This window comes from Myxocyprinus asiaticus, chromosome 8, assembly GCF_019703515.2.
Source record: "Myxocyprinus asiaticus isolate MX2 ecotype Aquarium Trade chromosome 8, UBuf_Myxa_2, whole genome shotgun sequence".
NCBI classification, from domain to species: Eukaryota; Metazoa; Chordata; class Actinopteri; order Cypriniformes; family Catostomidae; genus Myxocyprinus; species Myxocyprinus asiaticus.
This window is the reverse complement of record NC_059351.1, coordinates 28,376,917-28,402,537: the sequence shown is the minus strand read 5'-3', so window position 1 is coordinate 28,402,537 and position 25,621 is coordinate 28,376,917. Positions and strand designations below refer to the sequence as shown.

At 41.1% G+C, this 25,621-nt stretch overlaps 1 protein-coding gene and 1 long non-coding RNA gene across 2 annotated transcripts in view; both read left to right on the top strand.

The window, feature by feature from the left end:
• LOC127444961 (UPF0524 protein C3orf70 homolog A-like) overlaps nucleotides 1-25,621 on the top strand; it is a 68,991-nt gene that overhangs the window by 22,349 nt on the left and 21,021 nt on the right. The gene's annotated exons all lie outside the window — the stretch shown is intronic.
• On the top strand, nucleotides 22,793-24,696 carry LOC127444981 (uncharacterized). Its single transcript, XR_007897907.1, has 4 exons — nucleotides 22,793-23,307; nucleotides 23,681-23,725; nucleotides 23,910-24,031; nucleotides 24,521-24,696. It is a non-coding gene; the product is annotated as an uncharacterized LOC127444981 (long non-coding RNA).

Sequence of the window (25,621 nt, the reverse complement as noted above, 5' to 3'; positions counted from 1 at the left end):
GGCAGCGCTTGCAGGTTCACCACCTGGTCCCTGAAAGGAGTGGTGGGAACCTTGGGCACATAGCCCGGTCTGGGTCTCAGGATCACGTGAGAATAGCCCGGACCGAACTCCAGGCACGTTTCGCTGACAGAGAACGCTTGCAGGTCACCTACCCTCTTGATGGAAGTGAGCGCAGTCAGGAGGGCAGTCTTCAGGGAGAGTGCCTTAAGCTCGGCTGACTGCAAAGGCTCAAAGGGGGCTCTCTGTAGACCCTGAAGAGCTACGGAGAGATCCCATGAGGGAACGAGGGGCGGTCTGGAGGGATTCAGCCTCCTGGCTCCTCTTAGGAACCTGATGATCAGGTCGTGCTTCCCTAAGGACTTACCGTCAACTGCGTCATGGTGTGCTGCTATGGCAGCAATGTACACCTTCAAGGTGGAAGGGGACAGCCTCCCTTCCAACCTCTCCTGCAGGAAGGAATGCACTGATCCGACTGTGCATCTCTGGGGGTCTTCGTGTCGAGAAGAACACCACTTAGCAAATAGACGCCACTTAAGGCTACGCCCTAGCCTGAGTGATCGTGTCTAACACCGCGGGTGGTAGGCCACTTAGGTCTTCCGCATCCCATCCAGGGATCAGACATGGAGATTCCAGAGGTCTAGGCGCGGGTGCCAGAGGGTGCCCCGTCCCTGAGAAAGAAGGTCCTTCCTCAGGGGAATTTGCCAGGGGGGGCGGCTGTCGCGAGGAGCGTGAGGTCCGAGAACCACGTCTGGGTGGGCCAGTAGGGTGCTACCAGGATGACCTGCTCCTCGTCCTCCCTGACCTTGCACAGGGTCTGTGCAAGTAGGCTCACTGGGGGAAACGCATATTTGCGAATGCCAGGGGCCAGCTGTGTGCCAGCGCGTCTATGCCGAGGGGAGCCTCAGTGAGGGTGTACCAGAGCGGGCAGTGGGAGGATTCTTGGGAGGCGAACAGGTCCACCTGTGCCCGACCGAATCGATTCCAAATCAGCTGGACCACCTGAGGGTGGAGTCTCCACTCTCCCCTGAGGGAAACCTGCCGTGACAGCGCATCCGCTGTAGTGTTGAGGTTGCCCGGGATGTGAGTGGCTCGCAGCGACTTGAGGTGCTGCTGACTCCGGAGGAGGAGACGGCAGGCAAGTTGTGACATACATCGGGAGTGCAAACCGCCTTGGCGGTTGACATATGCTACCGCTGCCGTGCTGTCCATCCGAACTAGCACATGCTTGCCCTGGATCAACGGCCGGAACCTCCGCAGGGCGAGCAGAATTGCCAGTAACTCGAGGCAGTTGATGTGCCAACGCAGCCGTGGACCCGTCCAGAGGCCGGTGGCTGCGTGCCCATTGCAAACAGCACCCCAGCCCATTTTGGAGGCGTCTGTCGTGACCATGACGCGCCTGGAGACCAGTTCTGTTCGTAGAAACGAGAGGTCAGTCCAAGGGCTGAAAAGACGGTGACAGACCTGAGTATACACATATAAACACGAAGAGAGAAAAAGAGAGAGAGAGAAAGGGTTTCTCTCCACATGGCCCTCACCGAGAGCCTTCCAGAAAGGTCATGTATTTGTCCCATTTCTTACCATTTGCATCTAATCTGCCAAGCTGCTGGTATGACATCTTTCCGAATGCCGCCACCCTGCTCAATTCGGTGAACCATTCTTGAAATGAGGGAGTACCAATTGAATTCCATCCTCTACAAATTATTTGTCTGCCAATAATTAGACTAGTTTGGACCTAGCTTTTTGTATATTTGTCACCTACTTTAATAAATTCCCCATCACCCAATATACATAGTCTGGGGCAGAATGAAATTTGAGTATCTAAAACCTCACAGATAAAATTCTGGACCCAACCAGAATTCTTGAATCTTAGCGCAGAACCATAGAGCACGGGCTGTCTCCATCCTCCACCTGACATCGCCAGCAGTTAGGTGTGTCTTTTAAACCAAGCCTAAACAATCAAGAGGGAGTGCTGTGTTATATTTTCAAATGATCTCAAAGCTCTGTTTTCATAAAGGTCACCAAGTGTAGCAACACCCCTCTCCATCCATTCTTTCCAGAAAAAGGGGGACTTGTTAATACATTTACATTTATGCATTTAGCAGATGCTTTTATCCAAAGCGACTTACAGTGCACTTATTACAGGGACAATGCCCCCGGAGCAACCTGGTGTTAAGTGCCTTGCTCAAGGACACAATGGTGGTGGCTGTGGGGATCGAACCAGCAATTGATTACTGATTACTGATCACTAGTAATACATAATTTGGGGTTCAGCCATATGCTTGAGGAAACATAGCCAGCAGCCATATCACCCTGTAGCTCAAGACCGGTTGCCCACTGAAGCTAAGCAGGGTTGAGCCTGGCCAGTACCTGGATAGGAGACCTCCTGGGGAAAACTAAGTTTGCTGCTGGAAGAGGTATTAGGGAGGCCAGCAGGGGGGGCTCACCCTGCGGTCTGTGTGGGTGATGGGAACACTATACTGTAAAAAGGCACCGACCTTTAGATGATACATTAAACCAAGGTCCTGACTCTCTATGGTTATTAAAAATTCCAGGTAGGGATGTAACCCCAGTGTCCTGGCCAAATTCCTCCCATTGGCCCTTCTCAATCATGGCCTCCTAATAATCCCCATCCATTAATTGGCTCTATAACTCTACTCTCGCCTCCCCACCAATAGCTGGTGTGTGGTGAGTGTACTGGCGCACTATGGCTGCCATCGCATCATCCAGGTGGATGCTGCACACTGGTGGTGGTTGAGGAGAGTCCCCTTTTCACTGTGTAAAGCACTTTGAGTGTAGTGTCAGAAAAATGCTATATAAATGTTCATTCATTCATTTAGGAAAGTATCAAAATTGAACATAAAGGAAACCTTTGTCCAAACTGAATGTAAGTGTGAAATAATGGTATGCATTTTTATTTCTCTAGGCAATTTAATAGAAAGACTTTGCAATGGTGAAATTGGGGCAATGACAGTTTGTTCAATGTTGTATCAGGGAGGGTCTCTCTCAAGTGGAAAAGAATAGTGTCTAAGATTAAAAGCATAGTAATAAACATTTTTATGGGGAGGCCTACCTCCTTTGTCAATTGGTCTATGTAACTTTGTGAAATATAACCAAGGTTGTTTACCATTACAAATAAAAAACAATTTAATAAGAAAGGGGAACTTCTAGAGGAAGAGACTGTAGTAAATAATTGAATTTGGGATACAATTCATTTTTATAACATTGACCTTCCCAGCCATAGACAAATGTAGTGAAGCCCACCTATCAACATCACATGAGAACTTTTTCATTAATGGGTCAAAATTAGTCAAATTTGTCGGAAATAAAATGCCTAAATACCTAATGTGGTAGGGCAATATGCTGTCAGAGCAAGAGATTCCGATTTAGCCCAATTCACCCTGTATCCTGAAAATTTGGAGAAAATTTTAATAATTCTTTTTAGGCTTGGCAGAGATCTTCTAGGGTCGGAGACAAATAATATGTCATCTGCATATAGTAAAAGTTTATGCACCATACTTCCTGCTACAATACCAGGAAAATCATCCTCTTTTCTTATTGCGACTGCTATTGGTTCCAGGGCAAGACAGAACAGCAAAGGGGAGAGAGGACATCCTTGCTGGGTTCCTATACCAAGACAAAAATAATATGAAATCAATCCATTAGTTTGCACTGCTTATATGAGAGTAACTTAATCCACCCAATAAAAGTGTTCCCAAACCCGTAATTTCCAAAAGCTTATAAAGATAGTCCCATTCCACCCTATCAAACGCCTTCTCGGCGTCAACATGGCAGCGATCGGGGTTTGATCATTCGCTACTGACCACATAATATTTATAAAACGTCTAATCTTATCAAAAGAACTACAACCACGAATAAACCCCACTTGATCTATATGTATAAGAGATGTAATAACTCTGCTTAATCGATTAGCCAGAATTTTAGACAATATTTTTACATCTAACTGGATCAGGGAAATTGGACGATAACTTTTACATACATTTGGGTATTTATCTTTTTAAGAATGAGACTGATTGGGGGGCCTGGGTAGCTCAGTGAGTAAAGATGCTGACTACCACCCCTGGAGTCACGAGTTCGAATCTAGGGCGTGCTGAGTGACTCCAGCCAGGTCTCCTAAGCAACCAAATTGGCCCAGTTGCTAGGGAGGGTAGAGTCACATGGGGTAACCTCCTCGTGGTCCCTATAATGTGGTTCGCTCTCAGCGGGGCGCGTGGTGAGTTGTGCATGGATGCCTCTGAGAATGGTGTGAAGCCTCCACACGCGCCATGTCTCCATGGTAACGCGCTCAACAAGCCACGTGATAAGATGCGTGGATTGACGGTCTCAGACGCGGAGGCAACTGAGATTCATCCTCCGCCACCTGGATTCAGGCGAGTCACTATGCCACTGTAGGGCTTTACTGGTTGTTTAGATCAGTGTTACTATCAGAAATAATTAATAATTATTTCTGTAGTTATTAATCAATATTTAAATTAATTAATTGGATCTAACTCATTAAAACCTCATATGGGACTCCAGTAAATGTAGTGTGCTACGTTTAGGAGCAAGTTTGGTTATTAGCAATAATTAATAATTATCAAAGATAATTATTAATTATAAAAATCAATAGAACATTGATGAGAATCAATGTTAGCTTTTTTTAATCCTTTAAAATCAACACTTATCAAAGATAATCGTTAATTGTTAACATCGATGAAACATTAAAATTAACACTAGCTTATTGATCATTCAAATTCAATCAAAGATAATTATCAATTATCAAAAATCAATAGAATATTAATAAGGATTAACATTGACGGGGCACCACCCTGAAATCAGGGACTAATAACCGAATATTAAAACAGTCTCAACATTAGATTGTTTTCTTAGGAAAATCGACATCCGAAGAATATCGATTTTCGGGAAAAAAAACAGTGAATGAAGGTTTGAATCCGAGCACTGACATCCCGTCAGCATGACACAGGCGTATGCAAAACAAACCAAAACACTCCTCTTTGTAATATAAATAAGGTTTATTTATGCAGTAATATCAATTAATAATTAATACGATGCAGTCAATAAACTTCCGACTTACAACTACAAACTAAACAGTGATATGATTAGATATGGAAATAAAAAGAATCCTATAACACATAAGGTGTGTGTGTGACAGAGTGTGTGTGTGTGTCAGTGTGGTTGGTGAGAGAGAGAGAGAGAGAGAGAGAGAGAGATGATTAAGTGACAGCCCGAAAGCTGATTTCGCGATAGCTGGAGATAAAGCAGCCGTGTTCATCACTCAGAGACGCGGTTTTACGAGCGGGGCTCGTAAAAGTCTCTTGTTATTTGACTCTTTAATGGATGAACTCAGTTGCTGTCTCACCCGCGATGGCGAAAATGCACAACAGTCCAATTTGGTTGGACCACAATACAGCAAAACAAATTTGTGATAATTAATACCCTGAGTATTAATAATGAGCGGACATGGGGGCCCGTAAACTGTACAAGCAAAAACCTTGAAACACAAGAATAACACACTATAATATTCTATCTCTGCCCAGACGTAAACCTCTTACTTGAATCGCATGAGGACACAAGTAGAATGTGTTTTCCTCCGTCATTTAACTTTGACTCCTTGAGGCTCGGGTGATGATGGGGGGGGGGGGCGTTTCCTCGCGCTGTTGGCGGGTGGTACGGCTGTTGATTCTCGGCGGGCTGGCGGAGAACTCAGAAATGTCGACTTGATTGAAGATGGAAGAGAAATCTTTAATCTCTTCACTTCTGTAGGCCAACGGATGAAGATGCGAATTGCTCGGCGGTCTCCTTCGGATCCGTTAGAGTGTTCGGTTGAACACAGAGTAATCTCAACTCGTCCAGCGAGATGGAGATTGTATGGCTACAGTTTCAAGTCGGATATTACTTCCTTAAGCCACGAGGTTGCACCGGAGAGCAGCAAAAAGCTACGTCCGTATTCGGTGAACAAAGTCGCTGGAAGCCACTCTGGAAGCATTTCAGAATTATTTGAAGTCCTGATGATGTCATGTTTGAGGGACGTTCTGTGGTGTGCCTCATCCAATAGGAGTGGAGAGCTCGATCCTTTAGAGGGCAAGGCTTCATGGATCTGTAGTCTGTGTTTGGACTCCCTTTGTTTGATTTTGGCGCGATTTTTATCAGTAAAATTTACGACTTAGAAGGTGGGGCTTGAGTTATGTTTTTATGACTGTTAGGCCTGCCTTTGTCTTCTATCTGAACACATGAGGCCCAACACTCCCCCCTTTGTTCTGAAGAGTTGGTTGTTGTCCAGCATCTTTAGAGCAACTGAAGGACCGAACAGTTCTTGTCGGTTCACAGTAACCTGTGGGTTACGCCATCCATGTATTCCTGATAGGAAAGAGAAATGGTTGCACAGTCCATACAGTTCATTAGAGTTCACAGAGGTTTTATCGTCTGGACAGAGATTGAGGCACATCTGGGCATAGAACTTCTAGCTAATTCTAAAACTACATTCATCACACATAAACATTTCAAGTTATTGGAAGGCACAGCATTAACCATAACACAATCCTTTGTTGTTCTTTGGTCATAACACAAAGTCAAAGTAGAACCTGACATTGGTTACTAGGAACAAAATGTTAGAGGAAAGGAGGGTTAAAGGTTAAAAGGCTTATCCTTGGAAATGATGGAGTTAACCTGTGTGATGGGCTCAGACTGGTGTGTAAAACGCGGCTGTATGAGAAGTGAGTCCAGTCTGGCCTGTAGGTGTTGAATGTACCTGTACATGGCATGTGCAATAATTGCGATGATGATCCAACCACTAAGGAGGAGCCAGAGGGCAACCAAACTGATAGGGTGTTCTCTGTAAGATGACGATCTGCTTATGTGACTATGAAATATAGTGGTCAAGCCAGTCGGTTTGCGACTGAACTTCACTAATTCCATCCCTTCAGCCTGAAGCTGGTGTTGAAGGGTGTCATCAACGGTGAGGCTGTGACCTCTAAATGCGTCCATGATCTCAATTTCTGCGTCATGTTTGTTGACGTTGAGATGATGGAGGACAATATCGTCAGTGTGCACGATGGCTCTTTGGGGAACCATTAAGAACACCGTTTGGTTTGGTAGCCTTAGTTTAGTGGCCTTAGCTTAGTGGCTGTATCATGGCAGTCGTATGACTTCGGTGGCTGGTGTTAACGAGCCAGCGACTGCCTGCTCGCTCTACCTTTGTCTCTGTTCCTTCATCTTTGATGGACATGCTATCATGACACTTGTTCATGGAATTCGGCTCTTTGGCCGCAGAGGTAGTTAGTCACCTCTCTAACAAAGGGGTTGCGTTTTGACAAACCCAATGAATGTACTTTGTCTTAGTACACATGTTTAGATTAAAGATAAGGTAGAGCGAGGGGTCCTCATCATGGTAGGCGAGTGTTGGTGGTGTTTTGAGGTGAATGTGTGCATTACCTCTCTGAAAACCAACATTAAATACAGATTTTAGTCTATATATATTCTGCCTATGACGGTAGATTGAGGATAAATCCTATTTTGAGGTTCTGAGGATTTACATGGATTGGAATTTCAATGCCAAAACTATATGCCATGTGTATCTGTGAAGGTTGCACAATGGAGATAGTAGCAGATCTAAGGATTTGTTCGAAAAGGTCTAGGGAGACCAGGTAAGCTGGAATCCTTCCACCACTCAGACTGTTGACTGAGGAGCTAATTTCCCTGAGGAGGTCCTGCATTATATCTCTAACGATACACGCATAAGTTGTTTTCTCTGACAAAATCCCTGAAGTGTGCAAAGTGTTATTGATAAGAACGGATTGCAAATTTACAGTGACTGTAGTACCCTGAAGGGTTTTACCCAGGCCCTGTAATTGTTCTTATTGGAGTCGTCGTCTCTGCTGGATTTTTGGAAGATGGCGACGTGTGTATCTGAAGCTGGCGAACTGTTTTCTGGACCAAGTGGTCTCGGTATGTCAACCTGAGCCCACATGTGTCCACGACGGCAGTCAATGAGCGGAGCCAATCGGTTCAGTAGGTTCTGGCCAACTAACAGTGGTTCTGTATTAATGGGACATATGTAAACAGGGTGTACTAGCGTCATCCCTTGAAAGGTGTCAATCCAGGCCCGTTTTGTGATAGACGACCTATCTTGCATGTAGCTTGTGATGCTTGCGTTGTAGGTCTCTGTCTATAATGGTTTGCCAAGGGAGAGCTTTGCTCTAGCCACCTCTGCGAAGGTGTTGGAACCCATTAGACTATTTCGGAACCGGTGTTGAGTAGTGCGTGGGAGTTGAATGACCCATGTGTCAGGCGTTGCCCTTACGGTACAGATTGCCCAAGAAGGTCAGAAAAGGAGGGTGTGGCATGTTAGGAGTGACTGTTTTGGGGAGCAACTTGGACACTGTTCCCCTTTTCCCGACCTACGAAGTAAACTTTGGCGTTAACGGGAGGGGGTACATCGTCTAGTCATACTGACGGGGTTTCAGTGCCGTGTTCCTTTGAGGAGGTCGACGGACCTGGTGAAAAACGGAGCACGTCAAGCTTAGTTACTAACTCAGTCAAGCGTCTCCTAATATCCTCCATTTCCTCTCTCAAATCTTGTTCTCTGAGGGTATTTGAAACCTTGCCTACCCACTCACCTTCTTGTTTGGGTTTTCGTTCGAAACGTGCATTTCCTTTCGGCCGGCGAACGTTTTGTTGTTTAGGCCTGCCGTGACCCTGGGGGTGTGTCTGGTTACCACCCTCCTGGTTCTGTTGCTTACCCTGCTGGCGGGGTGATCGGCGCCTCTGGGGTCCGGTTCTAGCATTCACCTTAACGCGAGGCATTTCGTTGCCTTCAAGCGCTAGGTCTGCATATGAGGCTTGGATCCCCAGGGCTCTGGCGTCACCTTCGTGCCCTCGGGCAGGGCGCACGCGTGTCTCCCATGCCAGTTGCGCGTACTTTCTGATTTCTTGCATGGTGGGGTTGCCCATTCTGCAGTGCATTGTGATGTCATATCGCACGCACTCGTGGAGGTTGTGAAGGAAAAGAGACTTGAAAGCTCGTTCCTCCTCCAGACCTGGTGCATTACTTCCTTGGAAGTACGTGGCTCTCGGGCGTCTATAATACTCACGCGGAGGCTCGTGCCTCTTCTGGGTGATGGCGAAAGCAGCTATGGTAGCGGAGGCTTCGTCGATATACAGTGAATACTCCTCGCGTAGGGCTTTACACAGAGCTGAGTAGCGGTTTCGTGTACCAGTCGGTAGCGTTTCCATGAACGCATGGACACTCCTTACCGTGGTCTTCCATATGAGCTTGAGTTTTTCGCGCGACGAAGCGTAAGGCAAATCAATCAGGCAGTGCTCAATTTCCCTAAGATAACTGTCGATGTTTGAATCTCGATTATTTGGGTCAAAGCGTTCTATGACCCTGCGAGGGACTCGAGTTGTCGGATGCGCAAACGTTGGTGTCGGTATGACCACGGGTCGTCCGAGTCATCCGAAACATCATAGTAACTTGGATCGCTATAGCGATGAGGACGACTTCCTCCCCTTCGTGGTGGGGAAGGAGTCCAGTCGACGCGTGGGGGTGGACCCCGGGTTGCGTACAGCTCCCTGGCTAATGGGATATTCGAGCCGCTTACACCACTCTGGGCTTGAAAATAATCGTCCCCCCTTCGTGGTGTGGAATCAATTGGTTTGAAACGCACGGTGGCGTGACTGAAAAATGACTGAGGAGGGCAACTATAAGGAGGGGCACCTGCATCCAACCAGCGGGCTGCTGGAGGATTTTGAAAGGTGTCTTGGAGGACGAAGTCAGAGACTGTACCACTTGGGGCAGCTCGTCTCCTAGCGTGTGTTCCTGGGTTTCTCAGGGGCATACTTCTACGCGTATCGCTAAAAAGGGAGCCCTCTTCTACGTCAGATGTTGTGCTGTGTGTTTCAGCTGCACTTACCTGATCTGACTCTACTTTTAACTGGGCAGCTTGAAGCTGCCTGCGCAGGGCTTCGTTTTCCTCCTGCATCCAGGCATTATTTTCCTGTGCCTGGACTTTCTCAGCTTGAGTGCACCTAATTTCTTGGTGCAGGCTGAGATTTTCCTTCTGCACCGCTTCATAGCTGCTCTGCAGCTGTGCGAGCTGGGCCTGGTGCTCGGCGGTTTGCAGTTGGGTTTTGCGGTGATGAAGTAGGAACATTTGGCCCACAAGGTCCAGGATTGTGCACATTGGCTTCCCGACCGGGTTGTTGACATAATCAACTAGTTCCTGCAATGCTTCATCACAACGACTAACATTGTAGCCGTTAAGGTTATTTCTCTCCTCTATGGAGGGAGACGGAGGACAGCAGCAACTACATCTTGCAGTGCTGGGTGGACTAACCTCTGTGGAGCTTTAGCTCCAGTCACGCAGGGCGATTGGTGACTCATTTTACTGGGGCCGTAAAAATTCTTGTGATAGTGGCTCTGACAGCTTGTTGTTTTACAGTTGATATAATGCTAACACGAAAGCACAGTTGAGAGGCTTCGACCTGTGGCTTACGGTCTACTGTTATGTAATGTGCAAATTTCACTGCGTTCTCTCTTTGGTGGACGTCAATGAAGTGACTTGGCACCTCTCTATAACATTTAGATGAAAGCGTTAGGAGTTAAATAACAACAACAGCAGGTTAAGCAGACTATAGTAAATTTACCAACTCCTAATTCACTCTTAAGAGCACTTTCACACCACACTGGCTTATGTTTGGCAAGTTGTGAGAAGTAAATTGTCAAACAGAACCAAACTTTGAAGTAAGGATTTCAAGTTATTACTTTGGATTCTTATGCATACACACTGTGACAGAACTGGCACATAGGATGCCTCACACGGGGCACCAATTATTAATGTAGGGCTTTACTGGTTGTTTAGATCAGTATTACTATCAGAAATAATTAATAATTATTTCTGTAGTTATTAATCAATATTTAAATTAATTAATTGAATCTAACTCATTAAAACCTCATATGGGACTCCAGTAAATGTAGTGTGCTACGTTTAGGAGCAAGTTTGGTTATTAGCAATAATTAATAGTTATCAAAGATAATTATTAATTATTAAAATCAATAGAACATTGATGAGAATCAATGTTAGCTTTTTTTAAATCCTTTAAATCAACAGTTATCAAAGATAATCGTTAATTGTTAATGTCGATGAAACATTAAAATTAACACTAGCTTATTGATCATTCAAATTCAATCAAAGATAATTATCAATTATCAAAAATCAATAGAATATTAATAAGGATTAACATTGACGGGGCACCACCCTGAAATCAGGGACTAATAACCGAATATTAAACAGTCTCAACATTAGATTGTTTTCTTAGGAAAATCGACATCCGAAGAATATCGATTTTCGGGAAAAAAAACAATGAATGAAGGTTTGAATCCGAGCACTGACATCCCGTCAGCATGACACAGGCGTATGCAAAACAAACCAAAACACTCCTCTTTGTAATATAAACAAGGTTTATTTATGCAGTAATATCAATTAATAATTAATACGATGCAGTCAATAAACTTCCAACTTACAACTACAAACTAAACAGTGATATGATTAGATATGAAAATAAAAAGAATCCTATAACACATAAGGTGTGTGTGTGACAGAGTGTGTGTGTGTGTCAGTGTGGTTAGTGAGAGAGAGAGAGAGAGAGAGAGATGATTAAGTGACAGCCCGAAAGCTGATTTCGCGATAGCTGGAGATAAAGCAGCCGTGTTCATCACTCAGAGATGCGGTTTTACGAGCGGGGCTCGTAAAAGTCTCTTGTTATTTGACTCTTTAATGGATGAACTCAGTTGCTGTCTCACCCGCGATGGTGAAAATGCACAACAGTCCAATTTGGTTGGACCACAATACAGCAAAACAAATTTGTGATAATTAATACCCTGAGTATTAATAATTAGCGGACGTGGCGGCCCGTAAACTGTACAAGCAAAAACCTTGAAACACAAGAATAACACACTATAATATTCTATCTCTGCCCAGACGTAAACCTCTTACTTGAATTGCATGAGGACACAAGTAGAATGTGTTTTCCTCCGTCATTTAACTTTGACCCGGTTCCTTGAGGCTCGGGTGATGACGGGGGGGGGGCCGTTTCCTCGCGCTGTCGGCGGGTGGTACGGCTGTTGATTCTCGGCGGGCTGGCGGAGAACTCAGAAATGTCGACTTGATTGAAGATGGAAGAGAAATCTTTAATCTCTTCACTTCTGTAGGCCAACGGATGAAGATGCGAATTGCACGGCGGTCTCCTTCGGATCCGTTAGAGTGTTCGGTTGAACACAGAGTAATCTCAACTCATCCAGCGAGATGGAGATTGTATGGCTACAGTTTCAAGTCGGACATTACTTCCTTAAGCCACGAGGTTGCACCGGAGAGCAGCAAAAAGCTACGTCCGTATTCGGTGAACAAAGTCGCTGGAAGCCACTCTGGAAGCATTTCAGAATTATTTGAAGTCCTGATGATGTCATGTTTGAGGGACGTTCTGTGGTGTGCCTCATCCAATAGGAGTGGAGAGCTCGATCCTTTAGAGGGCAAGGCTTCATGGATCTGTAGTCTGTGTTTGGACTCCCTTTGTTTGATTTTGGCGCGATTTTTATCAGTAAAATTTACGACTTAGAAGGTGGGGCTTGAGTTATGTTTTTATGACTGTTAGGCCTGCCTTTGTCTTCTGTCTGAACACATGAGGCCCAACACTTGCAAGCCTCATCCTTTTTCCTTCAAACATAATGATTGTCATTATGGCCAAACAGTTACATTTTTGTTTCATCAGACCAGAGGACATTTCTCCAACAAGTAAGATCTTTCTACCCATGTGCACTTGCAAACTGTATTCTGTTTTTTTATGGTGGTTTTGGAGCACTGGCTTCCTTGCTGAGAGCCTTTCAGGTTATATCAATATAGGACTTGTTTTACTGTGGATGTAGATATTTGTCTACCTGTTTCTTCCAGCATCTTCACAAGGTCCTTTGCTGTTGTTCTGGGATTGATTTGCACTTTTTGTACCAAACTACGTTCATCTCTAGGAGACAGAATGCATCTCCTTCCTGAGCGGTATGATGGCTGCGTGGTCCCATGGTGTTTATACTTGCGTACTATTGTTTGTACAGATGAACGTGGTACCTTCAGGCTTTTGGAAATTGCTCCCAAGGATGAACCAGACTTGTGGAGGTCCACACATTTTTTTCTGAGGTCTTGGCTGATTTCTTTTGATTTTCCCAAGATGTCAAGCAAAGAGGCACCTGGTTTGAAGTTAGGCCTTAAAATACATCCATAGGTACACTTCCAATTCAGTATACCTCCTATCAGAAGCTAATTGGCTAATTGTCTAAAGGCTTGACATAATTTTCTGGAATTTTCCAAGCTGCTTAAAAGCACAGTTAACTGAGTGTATGTTAACTTCTGACCCAATGGAATTGTGATATAGTCAATTAAAAGTGAAACAATCTGCCTGTAAACAATTGTTGCAAAAATTACTCGTGTCATGCACAAAGTAGATGTCCTAAATGACTTGCCAAAACTATAGTTTGCTAATATGAAATCTGTGGAGTGGTTAAAAAAATTAGTTTTAATGACTTCAACCTAAGTGTATGTAAACTTCTGACTTCAACTGTATATGAAAGTGTGACATATTGACATGCAAAGAAAAATTGTGTACCCAAGGCTAAATTATATAGACTTACGATTCAACATTGATGTAACCATAAAATCCTTAATAACCCACAGAACAGAAAAAATGTGCTTCAAACTCACGCATAACAGTCCCAACTGGTGTCCATCCCCTGGAAATCCAATGGTCCATGCACACACACGAGACCCTCCATGACACCATTGTTACAAGATTACTTCAGTCTGGTGTTTTTATTTTTATTTATTTATTTTTTTTATGTACACCATACAGTTGAACTGCACATGAAAGTTTTCAATCAAATAGGCCCCAGTAAATAACATCAAACCCACAATATGAACAAATAAACTCAACAATTAACCAACAAAGGAAAATATATATATATTTTTAAAGTAGACCGAGAGAGATAGACAGTTGGCAACTAACTGCATAATAAACCCTCTCAGACCGCATCAGCAATATGCATGATGTGTAGTCCTGCTGATTCAGCACAGGCAAAGCCACCACTCACTCCATTGATTTAATGAAGGCCATAGCTTCTCGTGGGCATGTGAAAGTCTTACATCTATCCTTGGCATCAGTTCTCAGTTTAGCCTGGAAATGCAAAGCGAAGCTCACATCCTGAGCGTGAAGTAATTTCTTACACTCTTTGAATCTCTCCCGGTTTGCTTGTGCAACACTTGCAAAGTCCAGAAAAACATGAATGTTGTAATCCTCCCAGCACAACTTGCCTTTATTCCTCTCCGCACGTAAAATAAAGTCTCTGTCTGCCTACCCAAAGAATCTCGCTAGAATGGATGATTTTTAATGTCCTCACAGGCCGACGATTTCAAATTCTTTGACATTCTACACTCGCTGTGCAGTTTAAAAATAAAAACTAAATCAGTTCTTACTGATTAATGTTGACTGAAAGGATAATTGTAGCAAAGTGTAGCGGAGAACGCCACTAGGCTGCTTCCACTCGCATAGCATCACGTGACTCCCCCCAATGATTTGTTAAAGTTTAAGTTTTTTTTTAAACAATATGCATTTACAGTATATATGTAATATTTAGTCCAAATCACAATACTATTTTGCTTTCTTTGCATGCTGTTTTGGGCATTGTATACAATGTATAATATTCTGTATGTTTAGCTCAGTAAAGTTGAGGAAAAACATATTTTGTGCTTTAGAGACCTGTGGAAAAACTGTTCCCAAGACACCATGTGATACTATTGTCTGTTAGTTTCACACAGAGAAAATGCTGGTGTTAACACAGTCATTGTACAGTATAAAGCCCAGAAGAAGTGAATATATACACTACTAGTCAAAAGTTTTGAAACACTTGACTGAAATGTTTCTCATGTTCTTAGAAATATTTTGATCTGAAGGCATATGCTTAAATGTTTGAAATTAGTTTTGTAGACAAAAATATAATTGTGCCACCATATTAATTTATTTCATTATAAAACTAAAATGTAATTAAAAAAAAAAAGGTTTTTAAATTGATGACAAAAAAACGTTTTTTAAATTGATGACTTGGACCAAATAATAAAGAAAAGCAGCCAATAAGTGCCCAACTCTTTAAATACTTTTTAAAAAGCATCCCAGGGTGATACCTCAAGAAGTTGGTTGAGAAAATGTCAAGAGTACATTTCTGCAGATTCTAGGCAAAGGGTGACTACTTTGAATATGCTAAAATATAACACAGTTTTTATTTATTTTGGATTTTGTTTAGTCACAACATAATTCCCATAGTTCCATTTATGTTATTCCATAGTTTTGATGACTTTACTATTATTCTAAAATGTGAAAAAAAATTATAATAAAGAATGAGTAAGTGTTTTAAAACTTTTGACCGGTAGTGTATATATATATATATATATATATATATATATATATATATATATATATACACACACACATAAGTATATATACAGTGTATAATTACACACACTTGCGGGACTGAATAACTGAATACAGATTGGTTTTGTCCTTTGAGATGGGTGTTTTAGAGGAATTCTGTGCAGACCCTGGGCAATTCAGATGTTTTCTCCTCTCATATTCCTCTTTCTCTGTATTTTATTTGTATTTTCTGTTTTGATTCATGTAAACAAAGGAAGCGTTGTTCTTGTTTTCCTCCCTAAAGTTTAGCAGAAGGATATGGGGACCTTCAAAACAGAGAAGATGCTTTTTAGAGTCCACTAAATCTACCTCTTGTGTTGTTAAATTTTTAGTACCTTGGGAATGCAATTTTATTTCAGACTGTTAAAATTCTTGTGTTTAAGCCACTAGATTTATGTAAAATCTAATATTAACTACTACACCATCCCTCCAAAAAGAGCTGAGACATAATGGTGTACTTAAGTCCAGAGGTTGTCATGTGTTGGTGGACACACAGAAGTGTGGTGTAATGTTTTTCTATACTTGTCAAGCTCTGATGCAAAAGGAAGTGAGAGTGCTATGTTTCTCCCAGCAGGGGCAGGCAAGTGCAATCAATGCTATGTTTCGTGTTTGGAGTCAGTACTAATACGTCATATTTCTCTAATGGGTGGCTTTAGGTACCATGCATATACACCAATCAGCCACAACATTAAAACCACCTGACTAATATTGTGTAGATCCCCCTCGTGCCGTCAAAACAGCGCCAACCCGCATCTCAGAATGCTATTCTGAGATGCTATTCTTCTCTCCACAATTGTACAGGGGTGCGTTCCCCAAAAGCATCGTTAGCGAACTATGGTCGCAAGTTTCATCGTTACCGATTAGGCATTTCCTGAAACCGTAGTTCCAGTGGTTTCCATAGTTCAACTACAGCTCTTGTGGTTAGAAGCATAGTACCTTGTTAGATTGTGGTGTCGACGTCATTGATTTTTCCGCAGCTGGGGTGTGTTCTATTTGGAATTATCACCCCTATGCCCTATTGCTTTCAAAGACTTCACCATCCACTCTGAGAGCTTTGAAAGGCTCTTTGTGGTGCTCAAAGTTATTTTTATTGGAAATTCAGTTTGAAACGATCTTCTGCTCCTGCAGGATGCATTCTGCCTTGATGTGGGTTCAGTGGATCATCATCATCATCAGTAGCAGCAGCAGCATCTTCATCATCAGCAGCACAAGCATGACCCCCTCTTCCTCCTCAGAAAGTTGAACAAATTTCCATGACTGCAATGTTGTGACTGGAATTTTGAGGAGTTTTGGGGAAAAGTCAGCGTGGTGTTCGTAAGTTGTAACAGCAAAGGTGTTACTGCTTTCACAGCCTTGCTGACCTAAGACTTGCTGAGCCACAGGCCATCACCAACCACCTCCATAAAACTTCCCACAACACAATAATGCAGTGCAGCTAAGAACTGCACTGCTGGACTTAAGGCGTAGTCTCTTCTTGTGGCCCTCTGAAGGTGTGGTTTCACAACCTGCAACAATTCAAGGATCTAGGTCCTTGAAATATGGAATTTTCTTATGATGTCGTCATCAGATAGAGAGTCAAGTGGGGAGAAATGTGTCCTTATGTAGGTATTTATATACACTACCTGACATCTGCATCGCCTTCTGTGCTCAAGCTGTAGGATTCTTTGTAAAGCTGCCATTGTTGGGCATTTGATACACACATAGATACTGTATTTGTTAGGATAGTCATTAATACAGTTGCTACTGACACACCTGAGGAGTGGATAGAAACACCTTGGTGGCTAATAGTCATCTAAATTAATTAGCTAAATGTGAGTGTTTCATCAATGATTTGTGACAGTAATAGGGCACAGCTTAATTTGATTATCAAATTATTGTATTCATCTGTTAATGGGTTTTTGGTTTTAAAATAGGCTGCTTTCATGCTGGGGTTTTTTCATAGTTATCATGCTGTGGCTTGAGAAGGCCTCTCTTTAGAATTGTCTGAGGATTTAAATAAAGGATGTGTTTTGTGTCACGTTTGGCTTATATTATCATGGCTATTGTGTGAATTGAGAAAATCTTTACATAGCCAGCTTTAGTTACTTGACTGTTGTAGTGTATGCGATGGTGGGTCATCACCACTGCAAAACAATAAAGGTTTGTATTTCATTCCATACATAGGATTCTTAATCACACTTACAGTGTATAATTTATTAATGACATTATTCTGGTAGTTGATAATGAAGTAATAACTTTGCATGACATGATTCGCAAAATAATTGCTAACATTTGATCTGGCATTCCATTGCTACTGTGATGCACCAAGTCACAAGTATTGTGCTAATTTCTACATGTTAAACTTCTGGATGAATTCCCAGTGTATTAGAAAAGCACTAACTCAAAACACATGTTAAAAAATTACAGAGTATGTTTGGTCATCAAATGGGATTATGTTTTGTGTTTAAATTCAGATTGTGAAGAGTTTTAACTTCTCTGTCACTGAAAAGCAACTTGAAAATCATATGTTTGTTGCCATGCAGCACCACACAGCTTCACCAGAGCCCTATTTGCCAGATCCTTTCTCTATCTTTCACTCCATATATATTTAATTCTATATCTTTCATTGTGTCAAGAATAAAAGTGCCGTTCTTATTGGTTTTTGAAAAGTGTGCGTATGTATGTGCTCAAGTGTGGTAAAGTGAGGTAAGAGGGAAACCCCACTATTGCAGCTCAATGCTGCGAGAGGTCACGATGAAAACAAACACACCAGCAACAGAGGGGTATGTGAAAATAAAGCGAAACAACGGAGAACAGAAAATAACAGAAGTAGTCCTCAGATGCCATGTACGTTACTTACAGCAGCGTCGCGGGGAAATAACGTTGCTGTGGAGCTGCTTACTGACCGAACTGCTTGTATACTGTAGTAAAGAGTATGCCACTTACAAAGTGCATATAAACGTAAATGTCTATTTCATGTCTTAAGCAGTTTTTTCACAACATTTCTGTCCATGTAAATGAGCTGTCATAATTTGACATCCATTCGATCTCTGCAGAAGTTATCACTCCACCCCCTGTGTAACGTCATTAATGACAGCTCTACATTGTTGAACCAACGTGGTTCGAACGATGGATGTGCAATATAGTTACTAGGGTTTCGGGAAACAGTCGTGACTAGCTAGTTAATTTCTCTAACGATGCATCGTACTATGGTGGTTAAGCAGTGAGTTCCGTTTTACGGGAAACGCACCCCAAAGCGGTTATCCGATTTACCGTAGACTTTGTCAGTTCAAACCAGTCTGGCCATTCTCTGTTGACCTCTCTCATCAACAAGGCATTTCTGTCCACAGAGCTTCCGCTCACTGTCTTCTGTGATGATGGTCAAATGTCAGAATCAGATGAAGCTTTTGAAACAAATATAATCTCATCATATCATCAAATTATTCAGACAAACATAAAAAGACCCACTTGAATTGGGTGCCATTACATTAAAATTAAGCATTTGATACAATGTTCTTATAGTGTACTTAAGTGTTGTTACATTGTACTTTTATTTAATGTACCTGTATGTAAATACATCTATAAATACACTGTTGACACTACCACTAAACCTATCCCTAGTCCCAGATCTACCCCGTCATGTACCTCAGCCGTAGTAGTAGCAAACTGGAATCTCATGAGAGTTTTACAGAACAACCAGACTGATCTCACGAAAAAGAAAGATGACATGAGGACGAATGTTTTGTCTGCCAAAATCGGTGTATGCTTTGCAAATACTGGAATTACAGTTGCGACACAATGTGCAAGTGCAAGTACTAAATTCTTTGAATTAATGTGTCATAAAAGGAATCATTTGAGTGGTAATTACATTCATATACTCCTAAACCTAATCTGAAAGATAAACCTAACCCTAACCGTAACAGTGATGAGACCAAAACAGCATTCTTTCTCTAACGTGCTTGAATGGATGAGATGTGAAAGGCATAGCACATCCAATTTTCTGCAACATTAGAGTTGTAACTATGGAAAATAATTACATTAATATACTCCTTACCCTAACCCACACCCTAACCTTAACAGTACAAGTATTTTGTTGCAGATGAGATGTTAAAGGCACAGCGCCAGCAATTTTGGGGGTATGAACATTGGTGACGCATGTCTGCAATTCAACACATTGGGTCCAAATAGCAAATCATTCAGAACTAACACTCCAAATTTCCTGTGTGATCATGTTGAAACAACACATACACAAAAAGTGCATTGTATCAAATGCAATTTTTATTATTATTATTTAAAAATTGATGCTTAATGTAAAGTGGGACCACATAAACCATAAAGTTATCTCTAGAAAGTTTTAAAACGATCATGTGTTGGTGAATGGTGAGACACCCAGCGAGCCACTTGATTTTTAACAATGAGCCATAGGCTCCCGACCCCTGGCCTTGACAGCCCCGACATTATAAACAGCAGTATATAACACAATATATATATATATATATATATATATATATATATATATATATATATATATATATATATATTTATTTATTTTAAGCACTTGATACATGCCCTTATACTTGAAAACCATGAACGAAACTATCAAGAAAATCCAATCCAGGCTACATACAAGTTGTTGTTTTTTTTCTATGGTGGATCGCCACTTGATGTCCAATGTAAAATCTGGGTCCTGAAGCAAAACAAGTTGAGAACCACAGGCCAGAACCACAACCTATGGCTCACGAGCCACAAGTGGCTCTTTGTTAAAAATCTCGCTGGGTGTTTCACCATTCACCAACACATGATCGTTTAAAATTTTCTAGAGATAATTTTCCTGCAGAAATTGTGGATGCGATTGTAAAGCTTGAAGTCAATGACACAGTTTTGATTTCCTTTCTGCTGAATTTGTCGTACAGCCTACTCCTGGTGAACAAGGTTTGAAATGAACACCCGCCAAATGCAGATTTTTCATGCAGAGTATTTTACTGATGTACCAGTCACTGTGGAAGGCGACCTGTAAGACTTCCAAGAATTACAAGAAATTAGACTCGAAGATGCGCATTTGATGAAACACAATTCTATTTTGAAGAACAGACGAAAGAAAAGCCGCTGATGCGCGTCTGATTTGATGTGTGTGTGCAGTGAGCTCTGCTACTCACGAGTGCAATGAAAGCCCTTCTCCAGGACGTGCACATTCATAGAGCTCTGGGCCTCGTTTGCCAATAACTATTGATCTTAGCTTTTAAGAGCATTTTCTATGAGTGATTTTATGAACGTTCATTATTTTTTATGTGCAACAAGCGCATGTAAAGAGTTATCACTCCTTGCAAGAATAATGTAGTCTATGAGAATGCTGCAAATGATCTCCGGTCATCTCAGGAGGTGCTGTGACTTTAGTTTGCTTTATTTCCACAGAGCAGTTCATTCTTACATATTGTGAATGCAACTCTGCAGGTTCAGTCAAATATACAGGTATCTTTGTATTAAAGTAACAAAGATGAAAGTGATTAAATCATAAAGTAATACAGGACACGTTCACTTTGAACCAAAAATTGAGTTCTATTTTATTTTCTTTAGGCAGCATTAACTGTATTACCAAAACGCAATACAAACACATTCAAAAAGAACACACATTTGGCAGCATTTTTTAGGAACACAAGGGAATTTATTAGGCTTATTTATTATGATGATTATTATAATTATCTCTACATTTATAATTGTTTTTAGTTCTTAATTTGTAGACTATTAGTAATGTTTCACCTGGTGTTGTTGACTGATGCTTGCGTGATAGCAGATGGGGCCGTTGGAGACGGCAAATGTTTGGATTTGTGGAGGTGGTTATATATAAGATTTTTTAATCACTTCATTATTTTAATTGCTTTTTTTGTTGTTTTGTTTAGTTTAAAGTGCAATTTGAATTTTTCGTGTTTCAATAAATTAATTAAATTTTTAAAGCAAAATCAATAAAGCAAAAATATTCACCAACCCTTGGCAGGGGGGTTGACCATATAATCGGATAACGTGATATTTTAAAGGCGATTATCGTTAAAATATTTTTTACATATCGCCCAGCCAAAAAGGGAAGTTACATTTTTCATGAACAATTGTAAAATGAAGTAATTTTATGGAGACCCACACAAACACATGTAATAAATTCCATATTGAAACACGTTACCTATTAATTTTTGCATATTTGTTTGTTTTTGTGTTTTTGAGTAGTCTATGGGCAATATAAACATTTTATTTTATTGAAAAACTTCAACCAAAAAATAAAACAATTGACTCCTTAGTGAAAAAAGGTTCCCGACCCCTGGTCTGGGCTATATGCAGAATTTTGCCCTCTGTAAAGGACTCTCCAAAACTGAAAGTGTAGTCAATGCTCAGTGTAGCATCCTATAAGCACAACATGAAATATACTTGAAGTCAGCCTGGACTGGTGAGTAAACCTATCAGACACACACACGCACACAAATGGAAGGGAGAGAGAGAGAGACAGAAAGAGAGAGAGGATTCTACCTGAGATGAACCGAGACCTAGGTGTGAACATGGCCTTGGCTGTCTGCCGGGTTCACACACCCTCCGTGAGCGTGGCGTGAGTGGGGCGGTCGTGTTGGACTTTCACATTTATGGAACACCAAGCAGTTCAAAAATACTTGATTTGTAACACGTCAGCAACGCACTGACAACGTGTTGTTTGTGCGTTGTCAATGCGTTGTTTACACGTGAAAAATCAATGCGTAAATAATGTGTTGACAATGCGCAAAAAATACGTTGTCAACGTGTGATCTCAGATGTCAGTTTCAAATTTTTCTGAGCCATTTGGCCACTTGTCCAATTAGAATGGGTGAGTGTCATAAGTTCCCACTGGCTGCTGAGCACTAGGGTTAAACCATTTCTGTAAGCTTAGGAGTTGGCTACCCAATAGTATCCATCTGCAGAGCCACAGAGCCATACGTCTGGCGTTAGAGCAGAGCTAATCACAACACAACAATCATAGCGGAGAACACGGTGAGTTGTTGTCTTTGTAATATCTTAATAAATCTATCATTATTTGGTGAACACTGAATCTATATATTAATGCTTAGTTTTTATCTGCTTACTACTCAATCTGTAGGTGTGGTTCTTGTTATTCTTATTGAAGCTTGAATTTTTTGACATGCTTTAATAAATCAAGCGATTTTCACTGCCCTTTTTGCATGGCAAGTGTGTTTAAGCCGACAAGTTTGGACAAATTAAAATTACATCTCCAAAGCCACTCCAACAAGGCAGTTGTCCATGGAGATATAAACTCCTTGGGTTGTTTGTCAAATATTTATATTTACTTTTCACAGATGTGGCTTGGGCTGTGGAGCATCACTCCATTTCCACTGTCTGTACTGAGCAACTACAGTTTTAAGAAGTGATGATTTTGAAAATCATTCACATGTTTGTAAACATAAACAGCATCCCACTTCAGCTAAAATGCCACCAGTGTAACAGTGCCCACGCCAGCGGTCAGAGGCACACCATCAACCACCAGTGCAACAGTGCCCACGACAATGGTTAGAGACACGCCATCAACCACCAGTGCAACAGTGCCCACGACAATGGTTAGAGACACATCATCAACCACCAGTGCAACAGTGCCCATGCCAGTGGTTAGAGACACACCATCAACCACCAGTGCAACACTGCCCAAGCCAGTGGTCAGAGACACACCACCAACCACCAATGCAACAGTGCCCAAGTCAGCGGTCAGAGATACACCATCAACCACCAGTGCAACAGTGAATGCATCAGTAGTTAGACTGTGGGGTTTTCATGATGATGGTGAGGAATATAGAGAAATCATGTTTTTGACATAAATAAACCTATAATTGGTGTGCTTTATAAGTATTTGTTGAAAGAAAGAATAAGGACACATGCATTTATTCAATTGGCAGATGCTTTTATTGAAAACAACTTACAATGCATTCAGTCTATTGACTTATAAGGTTATGCATTTCCTGGGAACCCAAAACATTGTCATTACTATCATCCTTTCTCTAGCTCTACCAGTTGAAATGCAGGAGCTCTGTAGCTCAACTGGTAAAGCATGGATCATGCTTAACCTGGCATATACAATACTGTAAACACATATTTGCATAGTACTTTTAATGCAATTTGATCTGTTCTTGACATTTTTGTTTGTTTTGTTTTTCAGTATGCTCTGCACATTGACTTGGGTGCACCCTTTGATTTTACCTCTGTAAGTAATGTATTACCACTTCAAGTAATTAAATTGGACTTCATGCTGTTGTTGCAGCTGATATTTAAAATAATATTTTTTCTATTTTCAAGTGTAACCTTCCCATTATAAGGAAATGGTGGACTCTAATTATTTTGGAGAACTTTGGAATGATCTCTGAAAGTATCTCCCTATTTCCCTCCAGACCACACTAGCCACCCCCTGAAAGACGATTCTAAATCAACCAAAAATGTATGTTTCTGGACAGAAGCCTTTGTTCAGGAGTCACTTCCAAAAGGAGAACAAGGCACTTCCAGCAGCAATTAGGTAATAATTAATTTATAATAATTTATCACACATTTGCACATATACAGTGAAATTTTTTTTTTTTTCACATATCCCAGCTAAGCTGGGGTCAGAGTGCAGGGTCAGCCATGATATGGCACCCCTGGAGCAGACTGTGTCATGGGCCTTGCTCAAGGGCCCAACAGTGGCATCTTGGCAGTGCTGGGGCTTGAATCCCTGACTTTCTGATCAGTAACCCAGAGCCTTAACCGCTGAGCTACCACTGTAATTTGAATACACACGTGCGCACGCACTACTGTTTGGGGCAGTGGTAGCTCAGTGGTTAAGGCTCTGGGTTACTGATCAGAAGGTCAGGGGATATATATATATATATATATATATATATATATATATATATATATATATATATATATATATATATATATATATATATATATATATATATATGTAGGTGTTGTTGCAAATATTAAAACCAAAAATTACATTATTCTTTACTCTTCTCTAATGAAGGAGCTACCGATAATTAAAAACCTCAAAACAGTTGTGAAATGGCTGCATGGAAGTGAACAGCAGCTCAGGGGCACAGGTGCAGAGGACAAGAAAAGGGTCATCCGCAATCTTTTTGAAGAACCAGAACTTTCCAGAGAGACCTTCACATTTAATTTTCTTTTTAGGGATGACATGGAGATTTGTTTCTTGGAATTACATGATAAGACGGGCCCAAGAGTCAATTGTTCCTTTGATGTGTTTTTAAGTTGTCTATTTGTTGTATAAAGTTTGTAAAACACACTTTTTGTAAAGAGCGTTTTTGTTAAAGTGTTGCTGTTGTATACAAGTTGTTTAAATTATTAATTTAGTTCTATTTTATCAATATGAACATTTCTTATTAGTTTTATAATTGTTCAATGTTTCTAATTGTATATTTTTGCCAAGCTTTGAAATGAAATGTTTATTTTTAATTTGATATGATTAAATATATATGACATTAAATGCCTATGCATTGTTCCTAAAGTACTATTTGTAACATCATGAACATGAAGGAAATCATATTATCTCATATAAAATAGTCAAATGGGTAACACTTTAAAATAAGGTTCCATTTGTTAACATTAGTTTACTAAATTTGTTCACATTAATAACAATGAGCAATACATTTTTAGCATTTGTTAATCTTGTTTAATGTTAATTTTAACATTTACTAATATATTTTTAAAATTAAAAGTTGTATATATTAACATTAGTTCATGCACTATGAACTAACAAAGAACAATTGTGTTTATCCATTAACATTACCAAGATTAATAAATAATGGTTAAAAATATAGTTCATTGTTCATTCATGATAACTACTGCATTTACTAATGTTAACAAATGGAACCTTATTGAAAAGTGTTACCATTAAATGTTTAAGATAGTCATGAACTGGAAATCGATGTGAAAACAGCACGTTTTAAATTTAATAAAGCAAACAAATGTAAGAAATTACACTTCAAAACTGTAGGCGGCGCAAGTATCGGTCCGGAGACTGCTGTGGCTCCTTTAGCTCCGCCCATACCTGCGGCCTGAGACTGCTGGCCTGAAACTGCTATGACGTATGGCTCTGCTGCTCTGC